At 36.6% G+C, this 21,068-nt stretch overlaps 1 long non-coding RNA gene across 1 annotated transcript; it reads left to right on the plus strand.

Annotated features, from left to right (window-relative positions):
- Positions 1-1,508: 1,508 nt before the first annotated feature.
- On the plus strand, positions 1,509-19,610 carry LOC122231051. Its single transcript, XR_006208164.1, has 3 exons — positions 1,509-1,588; positions 15,652-15,840; positions 19,486-19,610. It is a non-coding gene; the product is annotated as an uncharacterized LOC122231051 (long non-coding RNA).
- Positions 19,611-21,068: the final 1,458 nt, after the last annotated feature.

Raw genomic sequence — 21,068 nt, forward strand, 5'->3', positions numbered from 1 at the left:
GTTGCTAAAGGAATATAGAGATGGCTCAAGGCAAGACAGAGAGCCAAAAATAACTGTACTCAATATATGTATTTGTATATGTAGGTATATATTGATATATGTTTTGTATATTTATATTTAAAAATAGACAAGCAGAAAGCTGAGGTCAGCCAACCCAAATGAAAAAATCATGATCCCTTGTGCTTAATTTATAGACCTGATCCTGTTTTCAGAATCAGAAACAATGTTTGAAAGAGAGAGAAGAAGAATGCACTCAAAAACTATATTAAGTAGTGATTCCCTCAGTTCTTCTCTGAAGAGGCCCAATGTCATTTACCTGTATAACCATACTATAGGGAAATCAGAATACCCAGACCTTTCCAGACCTTTCAAGAGTTGGTGAATACAGTGCAAATTGACAATGATACCTGAGACCATAAGGCATCATCAAACCCATCAGAGGAAAGGGGCATACAACCTAAGTAATAAATCGTGAATAAGTCACAGGAACAAAAGGTAGAGCATAAGGAATACAGCCAATGATACTGTAATGGCGATGTAATGCGATGGATGGTAGCTACACTTGTGGGGAGCATAGCATAATGTGTAAACTTGCCAAATCACTGTATCCTACACCTGAAACTAATGTAACATTGTGTGTCAATTACACTCAAATAAAAGAAAGAAAGAAAAATAAATAAGTTGTGTCCTGCACTAGGTCTAAGTTATAAAGAAAACTCCAGCGATGATTTCCCTACTTCTAAAATATAAAATTGGAACAGACATACTTAGCAGCTGACAGAGCCCTCACGTTGTTTCCTTAACCTGTACAGTAGAAGCTATTATTGTGGATAAGGCAAGGTAGAGGCCACTGAAATGATGCAAATCTTCCCACTCTGATCAAGGTAATAAACTAAAAGCAATATTATATCTCTGGAGAAATGGCAGAAATTGTTGGCACCCTCTTAGACGTAAAAGATGGAGTTGGCCCCTCTTAAATCCCTATTTAATTCAACATCTGGTACATGAAAAAAATATCACATGGATAATGGTAGGAGCTAGTGGATTAGCACAGTTTAACCAAGTAGTGGTCCCAATCACAACACCAGTGTGAGTTGTAGTATTCTTACCAAGTATTATTACCAAGTTGTAGTATCCTTACCAAAAGATATGCAACTTTGATCTGTAGAATGTTTTCTCTTGCATACTCATCAAGAAAGATTAGAAGCAGTTCACACGTATATACTATACACTAATTCTCTCCCCCCAGTGCTATGTAATACATCTGCTCACCTTCCTAAAATAACCCAAAGGAATTCTGATGTGCTGGATACCCCTCAGAACATCACATTGGTCCACTCTATTGATGACATCATATTAATTGTAACTGATGAGTAAGATGTGGCAGGCATTCTGAATGACTTGGTAACATAACTTTATTCTAGAACATACAAGATAAAACTTACAAAGATTTAAGGTCTTGCCACATAGGTGAAGTTCTTAGGGTCCAATTGTCTGGGGACATGCTAGGACATTCCATTCCAAAGTAAAAGGCAAGTTATTGTACCTTGTACCTCCTACAACTAAGAAAAAGTACAAAGATTGGAAGGTACCTTTAGTTTTTTTTTTATTTAAAATTTAATTTAATTTAATTTTGAGAGAGAGAGAGAGTGAGAGAGAGAGAGAGTGAGCAAGTGGGGGAGGAGCAGAGAGAGAGAAGGAGACACAGAATCTGAAACAGGCTTCAGGCTCTGAGCTGTCAGAACAGAGCCCGATGCGGGGCTCCAACTTGGGAACAGCGAGATCATGACCTAAGCCAAAGTCACACACTTAACCCAGTGAGCCCCCAAGGAGCCCCAAACCCCTTTAGGTATTGATATAAACATATTCCATACTGTTTACTAGTAGTGTAAGTACTACTAGATTTGAATGAGGGGAGAATTAAAAATGGGTTTAAGGCAGTTTTAGGCTGTGATGTAAGAAGCTTCACCATTTCGGCCATTATAATCCTACAGATCCAACGGTATGTGAGGTATCAGTGGTAGAAAAATATATCATACGAATTTACTAAGTAATTCTAAGACTGACAAGTCTTAATAAAATAGTCACGGTGTAGACAGACACTGGAGCTCTGGAGGAAGGCAATGATTTCTGTAGCAGAGAACTCTGCAACATTTTAACACCAGCTCTTCACATGTTCCTGAGCAGTAGTAGAAAAAGTGTCTGACTACGAGACAGCAACTGATCATGTGTCCCAAACTTTCCACTATGAAGTAGATACTGTCAGATCCACAAAGTCATAAGTGTGGGTGGGCTTAAAGTCAATCCATCATAAAATAGAAGTCCACTCAAGCATATTTAAAGAGCATAAGTAAGCTCTGCAAGTAAGCTGCCCAGTCCCCAGTGTCACCTGCCAACATTGCACTAGTGCCTTTCTCTTTTAGTTGTTAACTATAGCTTAATGGCCTCCTGGGGAGGAGGTGATGAAGGATGAAAACACAGGAACTTGTTTCGTGAATAGCTTGGTATGAAGGTGTAAGCTAAAACTTATCTGCATTTTCACTGAAGCTCTTCCCAAAAGTGGCCCTCGAAGAGAGCAGTGAAGAAATTCTCTCAATGAGCATGGGTTAAGGTTGCTTAAGTAGACAGAGAGAAGACCTTAATAAGAGTATGCATACTAAAGACAACAGAGATTGGCTTAGTTTTTTGGTTAGGGGACTGGAAAGAGTGAAATTGGAATGCTGATGACAAGGAGACCTGGCGAAGAAGTAGGCAGATGGGCCTACAGACATGGGAACAAAGCACAGAGATCTTTGTATCACAAATGAGTGCCCAGCAGAAGCATCACTAAATAAGTAATTAGACAACAGATTTCAGCAGGTAGATTTCAGTCCATCTCTGGCCTATGCCAATCCAGTTATGTGTTCCATTATGCAATGGAATCATGAAAATCAATAATATAGTGGCAGAGGTATTTGATATGTATAGGCCCAATAGCATGGGTTTCTTCAAACCAAATACTACCTACTGGTGCTGCTGAATAAACAATTTGCCAGCAATACAGTCCCCAATAAGTCACCATCCTGAAGGAAAAGAGCCAGCTATTTAATAGCAAGCTGATTGGCTCAGGTCCCTTCTGCCTTGAGCAGACAAATTTCCTTATTGATTGAGACTGACTCATATTCTTGGATTAATTTGCCCCCTCCTTTTTTTTTCTTTTTTCTTTTCTTTTTTTTTTTTTTTTTGTTGGAAGTGCCCACATCCAAGGGCTTCCAGAGAATCTCATCTACCAACACGGGATCTCACATAGCATCTCCTCATACAAGGAATCCACTTTACAGCAAAGGAAGTGTAGTGAGCACAGGATGATAAAATCCATTAGACACATCCACATAATGCATTATCAAGTTGCTTCTTACTACAGCAATGGAATAATAAATGGCCTTTTGAAAACACAGCTGAGAAGCCAGAAAGGAGATGACATCTTGAGAAAATAGGTTCTATCTTTCAAGATAGAATATATGGCCATTGTATGGTGCTATGTCCCCCAGAAATACAATCATAGGTTTGGGAAACAATAGGTATAAGCCAGAGTGACCTCATGACACCATTTCCAGTGAACTGCTTGAGAAACTTGCAGTTCTCATTTCTGGTCTCCAGACAGGGAGTGCTTCCACAGGGTAGGGCACAATACGAGTCCCACTGAACCTTATGCTAAAGCCATCATCTAGCCAATTTGAGTTTCTCTTGCTAATAGAAAAGAAAGGAGTTAATATTCTGGTACAGGTAATTGACCATGATAGCCATGAGGACATAAACTGACACCATAAAAGGCAGAAGGAGAAATCACTTTGCCCTTAGGTGACCCCTCCAGAGCATCTCTTGGTGCCCTTGGCTCTGGTTCTAACTGTAAGTAGCTAAGTACCATAATCACAGCTTGATGAAGGCATGGTATCCAGTGACTGGCCCTTCCTAAAGGTTGGGTCAAACCAACTGATAAGCCACCTAACAGAGTAGACGTACTACACTCCCAACAGAAATATAGACTTAAAGGAGAATCCAAAATGGGTGGTGGACAATGGCAATAATGAGCAGCAGAAAAGACCTCAATAGAAATTGCAGCAAAAAAGGCTATTGGTCCCACTCTTCCCCACCTTGTAAGTTTTCCTAGACATTGTGATAAACCAGAATTTAAAAAAAAAAAAGGCATTATCAGAATTGACAAAGTCAAGGTAAGAAACAAATGGAGTTGAGTACACAAAGTACAATGCCGCAGGCTGCTTTTGGGTTTGTTGGCCAAAAACAACTCACAATTTCCCTCCTTCCCTAGAGAATTGGCCACATTACACAGGGGCCACCCTATCTGAGAAGCTCCATCCCACTTCTGAGGTTAGACCTCAGGCAGGGACTGACTGAAGGCAATGAATGATGGTCTGAAGGCGGGACTAACTCTCTGTTGCAGTTCTGTCCCCAAAGCTTTCCTGTGTGATACTAGGTACTGTCCATGTAAAAACTACACTCTTTTGTTTGTTTTTTACCCTCCCTGTCTTACTTTCCTGCTTCCCTTTCTCTTGAGAACACATTCCAGAGAGAACACTTGAATTAATAACTCCATTTCATGTTCTACTTCTAGGGAACTCTACCTGATACCTGGCCACGCTTTTTAAAATCTCAGTGTCACTGCATATGTTGTTTCTTTTATCCAGGGGATACATACTCCTTTTATTTACCTAACAATTTTTTTACCTTTACCACATGTCAGTTAAATTGCCCTCTATTCAGGGAAGATTTCCTAGATATTCAGTCAGGGGCCCATTTTCCTTTAGTCTTATAGGGCTGTCTCCATTTCACACTGCCTCATTGTATTGTAATTGTTTGTCTCTTTCAGTGAAACAAGTATCAATTGAAGCTCTTTTACTTTTTTTTAATGTTTATTTATTTTTGAGAGAGAAAGACAGAGCATAAGTAGGGGAGGGGCAGAAAGAGAGGGAGACACAGAATCAAGAGCAGCCTCCAGGCTCTGGGCTGGAGCACAGAGCCCACATGGGGCTCGAACCCACAAACCATGATATTATGACCTGAACTGAAGTCCAACACTTAACTGACTCAGCCACCCAGGCTCCCCCCCCCTTTTTAAATAGAATCTTCTTTAAAGATTTACTTTATTTTTATTTTTTTATTTTTTTTAATTTTTTCTTTAACATTTATTTATTTTTGAGAGACAGAGAGAGGCAGAGCATGAGCAGGGGAGGGCGAGAGAGAAAGAGATACAGAATCTGAAGCAGGCTCCAGGCTCTGAGCTGTTTGTTAGCACAGACCCGATGTGGAGCTTGAACTCACAAACTGTGAGACCATGACCTGAGCTGAAGTCGGATGCTCAGCCGACTGAGCCACCCAGGCGCCCCTATTTTTATTTTTTTAATGCCTTATTTATTTTTGAGAGGGAGAAAGATAGAACTTAAGTGGGGGAGGGGCAGAGAGAGAGGGAGACACAGAATTTGAAGCAGGCTCCAGGCTCTGAGCTGTCAGCACAGAGCCTGTTGTGGAGCTCGAACACATGAACCATGAGATCATGACCTGAGCTGAAGTTGGACACTTCACCAACTGAGCCACCCAGCTACCCGAAGGGTTACTTTTAAATATACTTTTTTCTCTTATTCAATTAATTACGGGTTTGTGAAAAAAATGAAATTTTGATTCTTAAAAAATAACTGAGTCATTTTAATATATATATCTATGGGATATACTGGATATAAGTTAAATAAATATTCCAGGAAATATTATGACACATAATATTATTTAAGGAATTATATTTTCCTTTCAACTCTCATTACATGTTTAAATGAAAAAATTAATCCCTAGGCACAGAAATATCACAATTTTAAATATATACAGAAAAATGAATATTCAGGGATGCCTGGGTGGCTGACATTCGGTTAAGCATCTGACTCTTGATTTTGGTCCAGGTCATGATCTTATGGTGGTGAGATGGAGCTCCCTGCTGGGCTCCCTACTGAGCATGGAACCTGCTTGGGATTCTCTTTTTCCCTCTCCCTCTGCCCTTCCTCTGCTCACACTCTTTTCTCCCTCTCTCTCTGTCTCAAAATAACTAAACATTAAAAATACATGATAAATACATACATAAATACATAAACAAATAAATATTCAGTGAAGACAATCGCCGAAATATTAGCAGTACATCTCAAAATACAAACGATGCTAGAATACTACCATTGACTTATATTGAACTATCTTAAAATAATTAATATAATCCTGTTAGTGGTTCTCCACTAAGGGAATATATATTTATACAGTGATATGTATGGATATAAAATAAATTTCTTAGGGGCGCCTGGATAGCTCAGTCAGTTAAGCACCCGACTTCAGCTCAGGTCATGATTGAATGGTCAGTGATTTCTAGCCCCACGTGGGGTTTTGCACTGACAACTCAGAGTCTGGAAACTGCTTTGGATTCTGCGTCTCCCTTTCTGCTCCTCCCCTGCTGTCGCTCCATCTCTTTCTCTCAAATATGAATAAACATTAAAAAAAATTGTTTTTAATAAATTTCTTAGGTAAGGTAACCAATAATTTTCTCCATTACATTATGCTTGATAATTCACAATGTGACAATAATTGTAAGTACAACTTAACTTTTTTTTTTTAAACCTGAACACTTTGCTCTTATTAGTATTTTATTTTAAACTACTTAGAGACATCTTCATCGGTGAAGTATCCAGATTATCTCTGCCTATACAATCCCCATTCACTTACTCAATGAAAGGGAAATCAGTGCAGAAAATGTAATAATTTCAATGTACACACTTTACTTGGCAGTGGGAGAATTTCCTCTAGATACGAAGAATAGGTGGTTCAGCATTTTTCGATGTGAACACAATCAATACATTGAGAGAAGTAGCTTGCACTGACTATTCACATTTTAATCCAACAGTATGCACAATGAAGAATGGCATGAGGGATTTCTCACCTATTCAAGTGCTGTTATCTTAAATCCACCTGTATCTGAGTCTAATTAGACACTTGCAGGGAGTTGGCATATATTAAATATTTGTCATACAATAAAAATTATTAATTATATTAATAAAAAAGGTGATAACTTCTATTATGTTTAAACAGTAAAAAAAAGTGGGGTCCCTGGGTGGCTCAGTCGGTTAAGCATCTGACTTTGGTTCTGGTCATGATCTCATGGTTCATGAATTCGAGCCCCACATCAGGCTCTGTGCTGACCGCTCAGGGCCTGGAGCCTGCTTCAGATTCTGTGTCTCCTTCCCTCTCTGCCCCTCCCCTGCTTGTACTCTATCTCTCTTTCAAAAATAAACACTAAAAGTTTTTTTTTAAAAAACAATAAAAAAGCTACCCAGATAAGCTGATAATGACAAAAGCTATGTAAAAATAGAAATGCATGAGCTTTGTTTATGTACTGGAGCAAAATAATATAAACGTTTTAAAGATAACTGAGCTCCTCAAACAAATAAACAAGAAAATAAGAATAATAGGGGAAAATGGAAAAAAATAAAATAAAAATTTCCCCAAAGGCTCTGAGGCTAGAATATTTTTTAAGACTAGTTCTTATCATTTTGAAGAGACAGGAAACTTCTGGGCTACATAAGGTGAACTAGAGCATGAAAATGATTGGAGTGATCCCAAATAATTGTAAAATATTGCTATAACTGTATCAGACTAATGTTATACATGCATATCTGTATATATATATTTAATATATTTTATATAAGAAGAAATTAAATAGTATCTACACTTAAGAAATATTGCTTACTTTTGTGGAATAAAAATATAAAGATAATATTCTATCAAACTCTTATCCATCAAGTCATTGTTATATTAATAAAATATATGATATGACTGTTAGAAAAAAATGAAATATGTAGCATCTGCTCTGCTGAATGGAAAGTAATTGAACAATTTTGGAGAATTATTTGTTCAAATTCATTAAATTTTAAAATGTGAATATGCTTTGAACCATCAAATTCAGTCTAGCTACGCAGAGGGTTATACATAACAGGTATTACTTGCAGCAAGATTTGTGAGAAAAATAACGAAACACATTAAATCTCCACTAATACAAAGTTGATTATTTTTTATCTTCATAAGTTGAAATGTGTGCAGCTGCTTTAAAATTGAAGAGAATATTATTCATATTTTGAAACACCTTTAACTATATATATACAACTATGTATTATATATAAACATATGTATATACAATATATTTGTAGATATTTATAGACAATTTTTCTAAGATAGAGTTTATCAAAATAAGCTGTAATTCATTATGTTTTATATTATATTAATTTTATAAATTGTTAAAATAATACATTACAGGGGTGCCTGGGTGGCTCAGCTGGTTCAGTGTTTAACTCTTGATTTCAGCTTGCATCATGATCTCAGGGTTGTAAGATTGAGTCCCACATCAGGCTCCATGCCGAACAAGGAACCTGCTTAAGATTCTCTCTCTCTCTTCCCTGGCCCCTCTTCCCTGCTCTATCTCTCTCTCTCAAAAATAAATAAATAAATAAATAAATAAATAAATAAATAAATAAATTACAGTATCTATTGATTTCTAGTGGGAATGATTGATTACTTTTATAATTATTAATAAGGAAACAACATATTTTATAGTTTTGATCTAGAATTCCTTTGTAAGATATCAATGATAAGAAAATAGCGAAAATTTACCAAAAAAATTATGTTCAAAGATTATTCTATCAGTGTAATTTTTAATTGCAAAAAATTGATCCACCTAACATGTTTGATTGCAGAAGAACAGTTAATAAATCATAGAGCATTCAAATAATATAATATTTTAACCATTGTAAATATTTTAGAATATAATTAATGATCCTAAGACATGCTTACCACATAATTCTAGTGAACAAAGAAAAGCTAACATTAATAAAACATAGGATCAAGATTCTGTTTTTAAAATATTGCATTCATATGTGCATTAAAATTGGTGATAAATTAAGAGGTAAGAGTGAGAATGACAAATTGGCTTATTGGGAAACTCCTCCAAGAGATAAATAGCTTAAGACAATGGAGAATTGAAGTGGGAGACAGGGGTTATGCAAATCAGAGAGAATCATCTTCCTGGAGTTTGAACATTAGGAAGTTATTGAGAGACTGAGTTTCTAGAAGAATGATTAGTGTTCTTGGGGTCTGCAATATAATGAATATTGTCACATATCAAAACCCCCATGTCTGTATGAGGTCTCCTGAAAAGTCACCTCCCATGATCTGAAAAAATCTTCAATAAACTACAAATACAATGACATATCTGGTGATTGAATTTGATGATGGCTAGGATTATGCTCTGAAATGCAGTGTGTATGTGTTGATGGGGTAGAAGAAATCAAATTCCCTAGGTAAATGTAGAAGCATGAGGTAGCTCTGTGGAAATTTAAAAACAAAACAAAACAAAACAAACAAACAAAAAACAGAAGCTATAAAATCTGAGGGAGAGCACTGAATTGTCTCTGCTGGTGAACTTGAGTTTGAGTCAAATTGTACTAAATCCCCAGGGTATGGAAATCCCAAAGCAACATTTGAGCAGAGGAAAAAAAAAAAAAAATACACACACACACACACACACACACACACACACACACACACACACACATTTACAAACATTTAGAGATTACTTTGATTTATTTAGAGACAGCTAGTGTAGGGTTTTACTTAAATCTTATAAAATGTCAATGTTTTCCTATATTAGGTAGCCATCAGTATTTACCTATTGTATTAGTTTGCTAGCACTACTGTACCAAAATATCACACACTGGGTGCTTTGAACAACAGAAATTTATTTTCTGGCAGTTCTGAAGGCTGGAAGCCAGAGGTCCAGGTGCTGGCAGTTCCAGCTTCTCCTGAAGCCTCTCCCCTTGGTTTACAGATGACCATGTTGCCACTGTGTTCTCACATGACCTTTATTCTGTGCATGTGTTTTTCTGGTGTCTTCCCTTTCATATAAGGACACTGGTTATATTGGATAAGGCCCCCCCCCTTTATAACCTCATTTAACCAAAAATATCTCTTTAAAGTTCCTGTGTCCAAATCCATTCACATTCTAAGACATCAGGCATTGGGGCTTCAGCATAAGAATTTAGAGGCAATTTGGAACAATTTTATTCTGTAAAAACATAAAGACAAAGACCATGACTGCAAACTGGTGTCAAAATGAAGTCGCTCAAATCCTTAATTTGCAAGTTTGACGGGTGCTTTTCAATCGGATTAATTTATGCCTCCATTAATTCCTTATAGCCAAATATCTGTTCATTGATGCTTCATCAAGTAAAGAGCAAGTATGCATTGTTTAATAATCTCCATTAAAAATATAATAAATTTTCGGGGCGCCTGGGTGCCGCAGTCGGTTAAGCGTCCGACTTCAGCCAGGTCACGATCTCGCGGTCCGTGAGTTCGAGCCCCGCGTCAGGCTCTGGGCTGATGGCTCGGAGCCTGGAGCCTGTTTCCGATTCTGTGTCTCCCTCTCTCTCTGCCCCTCCCCCGTTCATGCTCTCTCTCTCTGTCCCAAAAATAAATAAAAAACGTTGAAAAAAAAAATTAAAAAAAAATATAATAAATTTTCCAAATTAATTGTTTTTCATTAAGGAAGTGAGAAGAAAAAACAACTAGCAAAGTATAGGTATAATATTCCTTTGGAGAAGTTTCTTAAGTACATGGAGGATGATTTCAGTCTGGAACGGAAGAATGCTTCAAGCACCTACCAGAAGAAAGGGGTAAATTATTCGAAAAAAGAAATAACTAACTGGGAAAATAAAGTCCAGGCCCCTTATGGCATAACCTAATGTGAAGAGGGATTCTCTGAATAGGTAGCTTTCCAAATGAGAACTGAAAGAAAAATAGAAATTAGCAGAGAATAAAAAAAGACATTCCTAAAATGAATAAGAGAATAAGAACAATCCAACTAGTACCTTAAAACTGACAAAACAAATTGCCTTTTAAACCAAAGCATCATTTTTCCATTGCAAAGAAAAATGTTCCTTTTTAATCCTTTTGATTTAGATAAAATAGACTAGCATCCTCACTTCCCTTTTTTTACTTTATTAAAAAACCTGCAGTGTGAGTCCACATCATTTCAGTTATGGCCTAATTAGTCTGATACTAATTTTCTGTGCTTTCTGTAACATATTCCTTAAATAAATGGTACTGATATAAAAACAAAACAAACAAACAAAAAACTCTACGAGTCTCTCATTTTTGTATAATGTTAGGTATCATTGAACTTTTCATATCAATATAAAAGGGACTGAAATATCTAAAACGAAAGCAAAATTGCTACGGATTCCATGAACACAAACACTAACAGCTCATTAGTTTGGTAGCATGTTATACTGAGAACATCTGGCCCATGTCAAGGCTGTGAGCATACGCAAAGTAATGGTTTCTTTTTGAGTAATATGTGAAGGATAGTTAACTATTAAGTTTAGCATATGTGTGCAAGTTAACCAATTCATTGGACACCTTGACCTCTAATTATATTAATAATGTCATGGAGCTACAGAACAGAGCCTGGGACATAGTGGGCAGTGGTAGTGGGGAGATGGATATGGTAGGTCATTCAAGTGAAACCAGACATATATGAGTTGTTTTCATTTCTTTTTTGAGCTTCCTTTACCTCGTTCCTTCAGTATAAATACACTTAAAAGTGAATTTGGTTGAAAATTTTTTTTATTCCATATCAATTGGCACATTTACAAAAGTAACTGAATCATTCTCAATAAATCAACTGCCACAAATCTTTTTAACCTATACAACAAAGATAAATGCTGAACTAAAAAAACTAAATTAGGATTTGCTCATTTCTCCAATATCTATTAAGAAGTACTCTTTGGTTTGCCTTTGGAGTAGCTCTGTTTGCTCCTGCATATACCCATTGACAGAATTTTGCTGGTCCCACCCAAGGCACAATTTAATTTTCTGTCCCTTATTTGTAGTCTACGTCTGACTTGAAAATCTCAGAGATTCAATTTGATACCAGATTTGGTGTGTGATGGTGGTACAATCTCCTGAAGCTGTAAATATACCTGTAAGGTTTGGGAAGTTTATTTTGGCTCTTGCACAGAGGTCTAGAGGATACTAGATTTTTAGTTTTGGGTTTTAGGTCCAGGAGGGTGGCTTTATATTGACAGTTTAAATTTTGTTACTCTTTTCCTTGTTGTGGAATAAAATCCTGTCTCAAAAAGAAAACTGTAGTTGGAATAAATAGCCTCTAGGAATGCATCTGGCTTTCTAGAAATCTGTCTAAGGTATCCTTCTTCTGTGCTATGTCAGCCCAACTTGGCTGAGGCTTGTTTTAAATCAGTGGCAATTATAACAATAGATGTTACAGACCCAGATTATGAGTGTTGCTGTGTACATTATTAATTAAAAGATGTCTAATAGTCATCCTAATTACGTAGGAACTTTCCATATTCTTCAAATAAAGCCCTCAAATTTGCTAAGAAGCCTGCACTTGGAATTATGTGGTTTTTGAAAATCATGGTAACACTAATGTGCTTGTAACACTATTGATGCAGCCATTTATATGAGTCAAACCAGGGACTGAGGTCCATTTAAAGAATACTGCACAATCAGGGGAGCTAACCAGTCAATAAAAACTTAAGTGAAAAAGTCTATACTTTTTATTCCAGTGTTTTATAGGATAGCAACAGGATTTAATAAATAACCCCTGGGAACAGTTTATATCTGGTTTCCTCCTCTCCTAGAATCTGATATACCTCACACTCTCTTAAGTCTCTCATTTTCCCAACTTTCCCCACTCTGGGATCCCAGCCCAAGCCACTATGACTGACCCTTCCTTCCTTCTCTCTACTCAAGGTCCACTTGTTATTCCTTCTTTCGTGTCTGAGTATGATTTTGGCTCATTTTCTGATTTGCATGAGGAATAGGTGGATATGACAGGCTCTCCTGCTTGAAGGTGGTGGAATTTAGAGATAGGTTGGGGCTTGTGGAAACTATTACACAGTATTTAGCAAGTTGAACAAGGAGGAAATTTTCTTTTCCAGCTTTATTGGAATATAATTGGTATAGAATACTGTGTAAGTTGATGGTATACAAAAGTAACGATTTGAGATATGTATATATTTTGAAATTATTGAGGAGGGTATTTTTTCTTCATCAATTTTTTTTTCCTCAGTGGGCACAATGAATACAAAATTTTAAAGGTAGAAAAAACTATCCTATAAGAGAATGAATGTGTAGGCCCTTCAGCCTCGAAAATGATAGAAATCATCGTTAGTTAAAGTAAAAAGGAGACTTCGTAATGAAAAGATACAAAGTTTTAGAGAATAAAAAATATATATGTGGGAAGAAAATGAGAGATATACCAAAGTAAAAATAACAACAATGGAAGATGGTCTAGTCTTTTGTTTATTTATTTTTTAATGTTTATTTTTGAGAGAGAGAGAGACAGAGCAAGAGTGTGGGAGAGGCAGAGAGAGAGAAGGAGACAGAGACTCCGGAGCAGATTCCAGGCTCTCAGCTGTCAGCACAGAGTCCGATGCGGGGCTCAAACTCAAGGACAACAAGATCATGACCTGAGCCGAAGTCTGATGCTTAACTGACTGAGCCACACAGGTGCCCCAAGTCCTTTAAATATGGGGCTGGGAGAAGGCAGATATTTAGTTATAAATTGTGAGCTTGATATTAACAGCAGGCTCAGGGAAGATTCTAGAGAGTAAACTGACTCACCCAGATGGTTACAATAACTTTTGAAAGTTGAAAAATAAACCAATAATGGAATCAATTGGGGAACTTCTTCCAAATGGGTGAAGCAACCTCATATGTTTGCACCAATGAGGAATATTTAAGCAAACAATAAACAGCATTCGTAGGTTCTATTTAGTGTGCTCCAGTGTGACACAGTTTGTCATGAAGTCGAGGGAAAGTAAGGATGGCACATTTAATGAAAAAGTATGACTAGGAAATGTATGGATTTACTAAAGGGAAGTACTAAGAAGAAATGTACAAAAAGGAAGTCAAGGTTTAGTCGAGATTTGTATTAGATACTGTATCTACAATAAATAGGGTAATTATATAATTTGTTTTCCAAATGCGTACTCTTGCAGTTGTGAAAGGTAGTTATGTAAACACAATAAATATAAACCAGGACTGGGGCGCCTGTGTGGCTCAGTCAGTTGAGCGTCCAAGTCTTGATTTTGGCTCAAGTCGTGATCCCAGGGTCATGGGATCAAGCCCCATGTTAGGCTCCATGCTGAGTGTGGAGTCTCCTTAAGATTCTCTCTCTCCCTCTGCTCTTCTCCCCCACTCGCACTCTCTCTCTGTCTCTTTCTTTAAAACAAACAAAGATTGACCTGGGCAAATAAATTAAATATGTTATCCCTGCAGTAACATAGGCTGCATTTTGGATTAAATTATCCTTCTCGATGGGGTATCAGTGTGTATGAATTGTGCAAATAGCACATATTTTTGGCAGTCAAATAACTAATTGACATTATAGTTCTTACTATATCCATTATGCTGAAAGGAGAAGGATGCTAGGAAGATGCATTTACTATATAAGAAGCACAGAGAAAGAAACTGTGGCTATGTGTCCAGTTTCTGTACTAAGGATAGGTCTACCAGATAGATCTACACACCATTTAAAAGTAAAGGTGAAATAATGTTGATGGAAGGAGGTGGACCTTCAAAACCCAAAAGCCATTAGAGCCGGATGAAACGAGAACACACCTGGAAGAATAAGTGCCTAGGACTTTCAGTAATGTGAAGCCATGAAAACTGCCAGGTGATCTTCTCACTATGAAAATGGTCTATGATGCTCTGAGAAGAAGAGGATTTATTGAGAACCAATCAGCCATGCTATCTGGATATAGCAATTCTAAAATTTTAGATGTAACTTCAGTTTATTACAGCTTACAAGAAAAAAAAATGGTAACACTACTATAGTGAGCACAAACACCAATGGAAAGATGCCTCCAATTTCAAAAGGTACAGAAATTAAAGTGACATATTTAAAGAAAATAAGTTTAGGAAATTAAAGCAAAACCAGATAAAAGATTAGATCATTTCCACACACCTGAAAAGTAGATAGTTTCATTAAAATAGCTTGTCTATGCTATTTCTGGTTCTTACTGTGATCAGCTTATACTCCAGGTGATGGTCAATTATCAGATTCCTTGGAATTTCATTATTAGTACTTGGGTTTTCATTAGTTTCAGTCTTCTTTGAATTTATGGCCAGAGGGAATGAGAATACTCAATTTATAAGAACCACTTTGCATATAAGATGGGCAAGACTGTCATCAATTGAGTTAATTATATTATTAAAGAACTAATTAAACTAAATGTCATTAAAGAATTTTTCAGTAGACTAAGATGTTCAGCATTTAAGAAATCTGCAGTAGCACCAGTAACCTATTCCTATACTTGTGGTATCAGGATATGTATGGGTGACAACTGATATATGTATTTGGGCAGTCAGCCATCCAACAGACAAAATATCTGAAAGCCCTAGGCCAATCAAAAGCCACATAGGTAACTGCTAGAGATCTATTATTATCCCCAATTGTTCACCTCTCATCTCCCTGCAAAAAAAAAAAAAAAAAAAAAAAAATTACATTATCTTCCATTGCCATGTGACTTGCCATGTACCTATTCCCTGTAGGAGGAATCAACTAATTGATACCTGACTGCATTTGGCCAATGGAGTATGAGCATACAAGAATGATGTCATTTACAAATAAGAGTTCAAAGAGCCAATCTCCTTTCCCATGAGAAAGACATGTTCGGAACGTAAGCCGCTCCTTCAGCACAGAGCTAGAAATGAAGCAGAGTGACAAGAGCCAAGTTACAGGTACTGGACAGTGTCATGTGAGTTAGAAAACTATGTACACTTGTTAGGCTGAATGTCAGGTGCAATGTAAGCCAGTGGAGATTTGGGATCTTTTTCTTTTGTTTTGTTTGTTTGTTTGTTTTACCAGAACAAAGCTAGCTAATACAAATAAACCTCAAATGAGTGGTACATAGGAGTAGGTTAATTGCAATTCAAAGGAAAAGGAGTAAAAATATCATATTTTTAAATTTTGCATTGATCTGGTGTTGCAAAATAAAAATCTAATAATGCATAGAGACTTAACGAATAAATACAGTGAGCTTAAAAACCTACCAAGTCTATTTGCCCTTACTGTCATAACCTAGACATACCCACAGATGTGGATTCCTGGCCAATATTCTCTACTCTCTTGGATTAAAAATGAAAAATCAGTTCTACTCCATATCATTTAGGAGAAGTTGTCAGTGCAAAGTTCTGTCACATTAAAGATAGGCAGAGGACATGAAGAGTTCCATCAGAAACTTTAGTTATCTGAACACTTTCAAAAACAGAACTATCATATGTTAATTGAAAGCTTTGATGATGTCTTGTTAATATATGCCAAACAGAAACCACAAGAAGATCAGAAAGTAACAATCCTCACTTTTGAGGCATTTAAGAAAAATAATTGCTAGTCTAACTTGGAGAGCATCTTTCTCAATGGGAAAATAAGCTGGACTTCAGATGCAATGTACTAAGTTCAGCTAATTTTCAGTAACAATCAGCTATGAAGAGAAAAGCATCAGCTAATATGGAAATTAGTGAAAGACTTTGCTTGGCCCCATTAACATCTGATGTAACTTTTAATCTTCATGCGATAATAACTGCCAATATTATGATGAGTGTAATTAAGTGCATGAGAAAGACACCTGTAGTATATGTCTGCTGAGGGTTTTGCTATGTGGAAATGAAGTGTAGGTGGTCAAAGACTCATTGCTTGTTGCAGGAGAGTACCATAAACCTAGAACTTGGTTGATGGTGGTGGTGGTAGGGGCAGCAAACTTCAGGATTCATCTTACTACCTCCATTAATGGCCTCATCTGGGTAAATTTTTCGAAAAATCAATCTGTGGGTTGTGTGGGTGGCTCAATCAGTTGAGCATCAGACTCTTGATTTCGGCTCAGGTTATGATCCCAGGGTCATAGAATTGAGCTCTACATCAGGATCTGAGCTGAGCATGGGGCCTGCTTAGGATTCTCTTTCTCTCTTCCTCTGCACCACCCCTCTTCCCTCTCTCTCTCTTGGGGGAAAAAAAAGGAGGACCTATTTATAATAACCCTTGCTTAGTGGAGCTATCTTTATGAAGCTATTGGAGAAGGCTGTGGTCTGATCAGGGGTACTGTGATCACATGAGAATATTTGCATACCATCATAAATGCAATTTATTTCATCTACAAGTAGGAAAATCTACTGATAGGAATTTAAAATGTGATGAGTACATAAGGATTTCAGAAGTTAAAGTCCTTAAAATACCCAGGAAGGAAATCATGTATCCCTGGAATTCAGTAGGCTTATGTCAGGAGGCTGAATTAGGTGTTCTATAATTTGGTAGTAAAGGAAAATTGACCTGATGAATATAAAAGTTTCCATGAACCTAGGGGCAAATGCTATTCTTTTTTGGTGAATCAATAATCAATTTGTAACTGAAGATGTGTTGAGCATAGGGAGTAAGATACAGGATATAACTTCAACATCACAACAAAATACAAGGTACAAAAGGTATGGGGCATGTTAAGACAAGTGTGTGGGTAGGGAAACACTGATAGAGCAGCTTTTCTATTGAATTATAAGGAGGCCTAATTTTCCCAGATTCTTTTAGGACAATCTTCTATGGCTAATAGGAATAAAATCTGGCCTTGCTTCAAAAAAAGAAGAGTCCACAAATACGCCTTCATCCAGGCCAGTAGCAATCAATAATTACTTTCCAATTCCTCAAAAGGGAAAAGGCATGTGGTCTACAGACACATTTTTGGATCCCAAATACTTTCATATTCAGAGACAAATGTAGGGAATGAAATTGTCAAATATGGATATTAGCAGCTGAGAGGCTGGGTTGGGGGAGCAGACAATCCAAAATGAGAGCCTCTCTACCCTCTGCAGCTCACTGATTTTCAGGAAAAATTAGGTGAGCTGAGGCTAGAGATGTCAGGACTCTGATAACACATGTAAAGTATCTTCCCACTGATAAATTGAACCGGCATTTTATTTTTATAACAACAGCAGTTTCTTCAGAATGAATAGAGGTTTCCTCACCAAAGATTAATCTTTTAAGATCACTGCAGAGATTCTAGCCTATGGACTCTTCTATAGAAGACCTTTTTCTACAATTATTCACTTAAACAATGGGTCCACCTTTAGAATAGAAAACTTTAGGGGAGTAATTATATATATATCATTATATATTGCAGTGAACTCAACAAGCAGTTGCAAAATTAGAAAGTAAAATCATCTCAGAAGGGAAGAGTTGACCCCTTGAACAACAGGTGTTTGAACTGTGCAGGGTCCACTTATATGTCAGTGTTTTTCTTCAATATAGTACAGTACTGTAAATGTGTTTTCTCTTCCATATGATTTTCTTAATAACATTTTATTTTCTTTACCTTATTTTACTATAAGAATACACCATAAAATACATGTAACATACAAAATATGTGCTAATTGACTGTTTATGTGAATCAGTAAGGCTCTGGCCAACAGTAGGCTATTAGTAATGGAGTTTGTGGGGAGACAAAATCTATGCAGAAATTTTCAACTGAGCGAGGGATTGGAGCTCCTAACACCCACATTGTTTAGGGTCAATTGTATATAGTTATACCATTTTGTTTTTTATGAAACCTAGAAAAAAAATCAAGCTATTCACTTTATGAGCTGTTTGGAAATCTTTCCCCATTGTTCCTTAGATAGTCACAAGTTACATAAAGTCTTATCAAGAGATGTTCCTAAGGTGGCTATCCAAGAAGAGTATATACACAAGCTCAGTTGAAGCCATGAAAGAAGTCCATTTTGTAGTCCTTATGTCCTTTATTTCCCTTTATCAACTGAAGCATCCCTTAAAGAGCTATTGAATCCACTGAGTTATTATTATTTTCTCAGTATATGTGTATACATATATATATACACACGTATGAGAATATGTATTCTTATATGTTACATATATACTATTATACATATATACGTATATATATATATACGTACGTATATATATACGTATATATACACCATTGTACTCAAGATATATATAAAAGAAACATAATAAATATTGGCTAAAATCAAAGAATTAATACATATTCAAAAATGACAGCAAAAAAACATTTTATAAACAGGCCAAATAAAAGTTAAACATAGTGCTCTGGGAGAATAATATAAATAGAATATAAACTGGTGGTTATTTGGGTCATAGAGATGGTGCTATCATTTCTACAGCCTACAAAACCTTCTTTCTTTCTTTTCTTCCTATCTAATTTATCTCACTTTTCTACACCAATCTATGTTTTTCTGTCCTCCTCTTTTCTGCCCATTGGGGTTTACATTGTTTCGATTTGTTACAAATTGGTAAAGAATGAAAGTTAACTCCAGGGTCATTGTCTTAGCAAGTGGACCCCAAATCTTGTTTTTATGTGTCCACAGCAATTTGCCATTGTTAAGGATTTCATCTCATTGCTTATGCCAACAGTTAGGATGGTGCTAGTCACCTGAAATTGAACCTCTGAGATTCTGGAGGCTGCTGGGATCTCCCTGGTTATTCCAATACGTGTGTGTCCCTGAACTATTTAAGGTGAGATTTGCGCCTTTGCTTTCTAAATAAAGCAAGTTAAAGTCTAATGGCATATCACTATGTCACTACAGGAAAGCTCGAGAGGATCATTCAGTAAGTGACTTTAAAGTTAACACTAGGAAAGTTTATTAAAATATAAAAAGAATCTGATCTTTCCTTACATATGTTAGTATATCCAAGAAATTCCTTGAATATACTACTCTATTTTCTACTGTAGGTACCTTTGTTATTGAAGGTCCCCCTAAAGTGAGAGAGGAATTCAAACTCCTTATCCTGAGAATGTATGAAGGAGAAAGACATGATATGAAAAACAGTGACCTAACTTTCCTAGATGAAGGAATATAAATTAGAATACAAGTTTTAGGGAAAGTATGTTTGTCTCACACCCAGATGGCAAAGACAAATTTTTCTAGGAGAATCTAGGAGAGGGAAAAAAATGACTTTAATAAATGTTGCTGGAATTTGGGATTTCTAGCCCTTTAAAAATTCAAGAATGTAATTGTGAGTCAAGCAGACACCATTTTGCCTGTCATCAAAAAGTACAGCCTAGTGGGAGAAGCGGTTATTAAAATAAGGTAAGTGTTATGAAGGACAAATGCAATGTGCTGTCAATGAAAGATCTCACTTAGTCTAGGTAAATGTCCTCAGCATTTGCTGGAAAATAAAAACTTTGATTTTTTCATTGAGATCCAAAGGATGAGTGTTAACTGACAAAAAAGGGAACAGTCAGAATGGTCAGAGCAGAGGGTACAGTGCTTGTGACAGCCTAAGGCAGGGAGCAGTATTGCTCACTAGAGGAAATGAAGGAAGGTCAGAGTGAAAAGAAAGACTAGGAAAATGTTAGTGATAAAGCTGAAGAGTGAAATGCAGACCAGATAATGATGCGCCCTGCACATGTTAAAAGTGGGGAAACCACTGAAAAATTATGAACAAGAAAGCTGCAGTCAGATTTTCACTATTAAATGATCAATTTTCCTGTACTGTAGAGAAAAAATTTGCAGGACAGACAGAAACTGGAACCACTTAGAAGGATGTTGCATTAATTCAGGGAACAGTAGATGATCACTTGGGTTAGGATCCTGGCAGAAAAGATGCTGAGAGATGCAGAGCCTGAGAGCTATTTAGGAGGCAAAATCAATAGAGCATCAGGCCTCACTGATATGGGGGATGAGAGATAGGAGGGTGTCTTGAAGGATTCTCAGGTTTCCAACTTGTACAATTGGATGGATGCTGTTATCATTCATTCAGATAGGAGACATTATAGGAAAACACTACAAGTTCACTATTGAACATGGAAACATACAAACAGACAGTTATTCAGATATATGGGGTTAGAATTCAAAAGGGCTGAGATGCAGACACATATTTATATAGTTAAAGTCAGACCGTATTCCTAACAACTGAAGCCATGGGTATTGCATGCACACTTAACTGA

Source organism: Panthera tigris, chromosome A1 (assembly GCF_018350195.1).
Source record: "Panthera tigris isolate Pti1 chromosome A1, P.tigris_Pti1_mat1.1, whole genome shotgun sequence".
Lineage (NCBI taxonomy): Eukaryota > Metazoa > Chordata > Mammalia > Carnivora > Felidae > Panthera > Panthera tigris.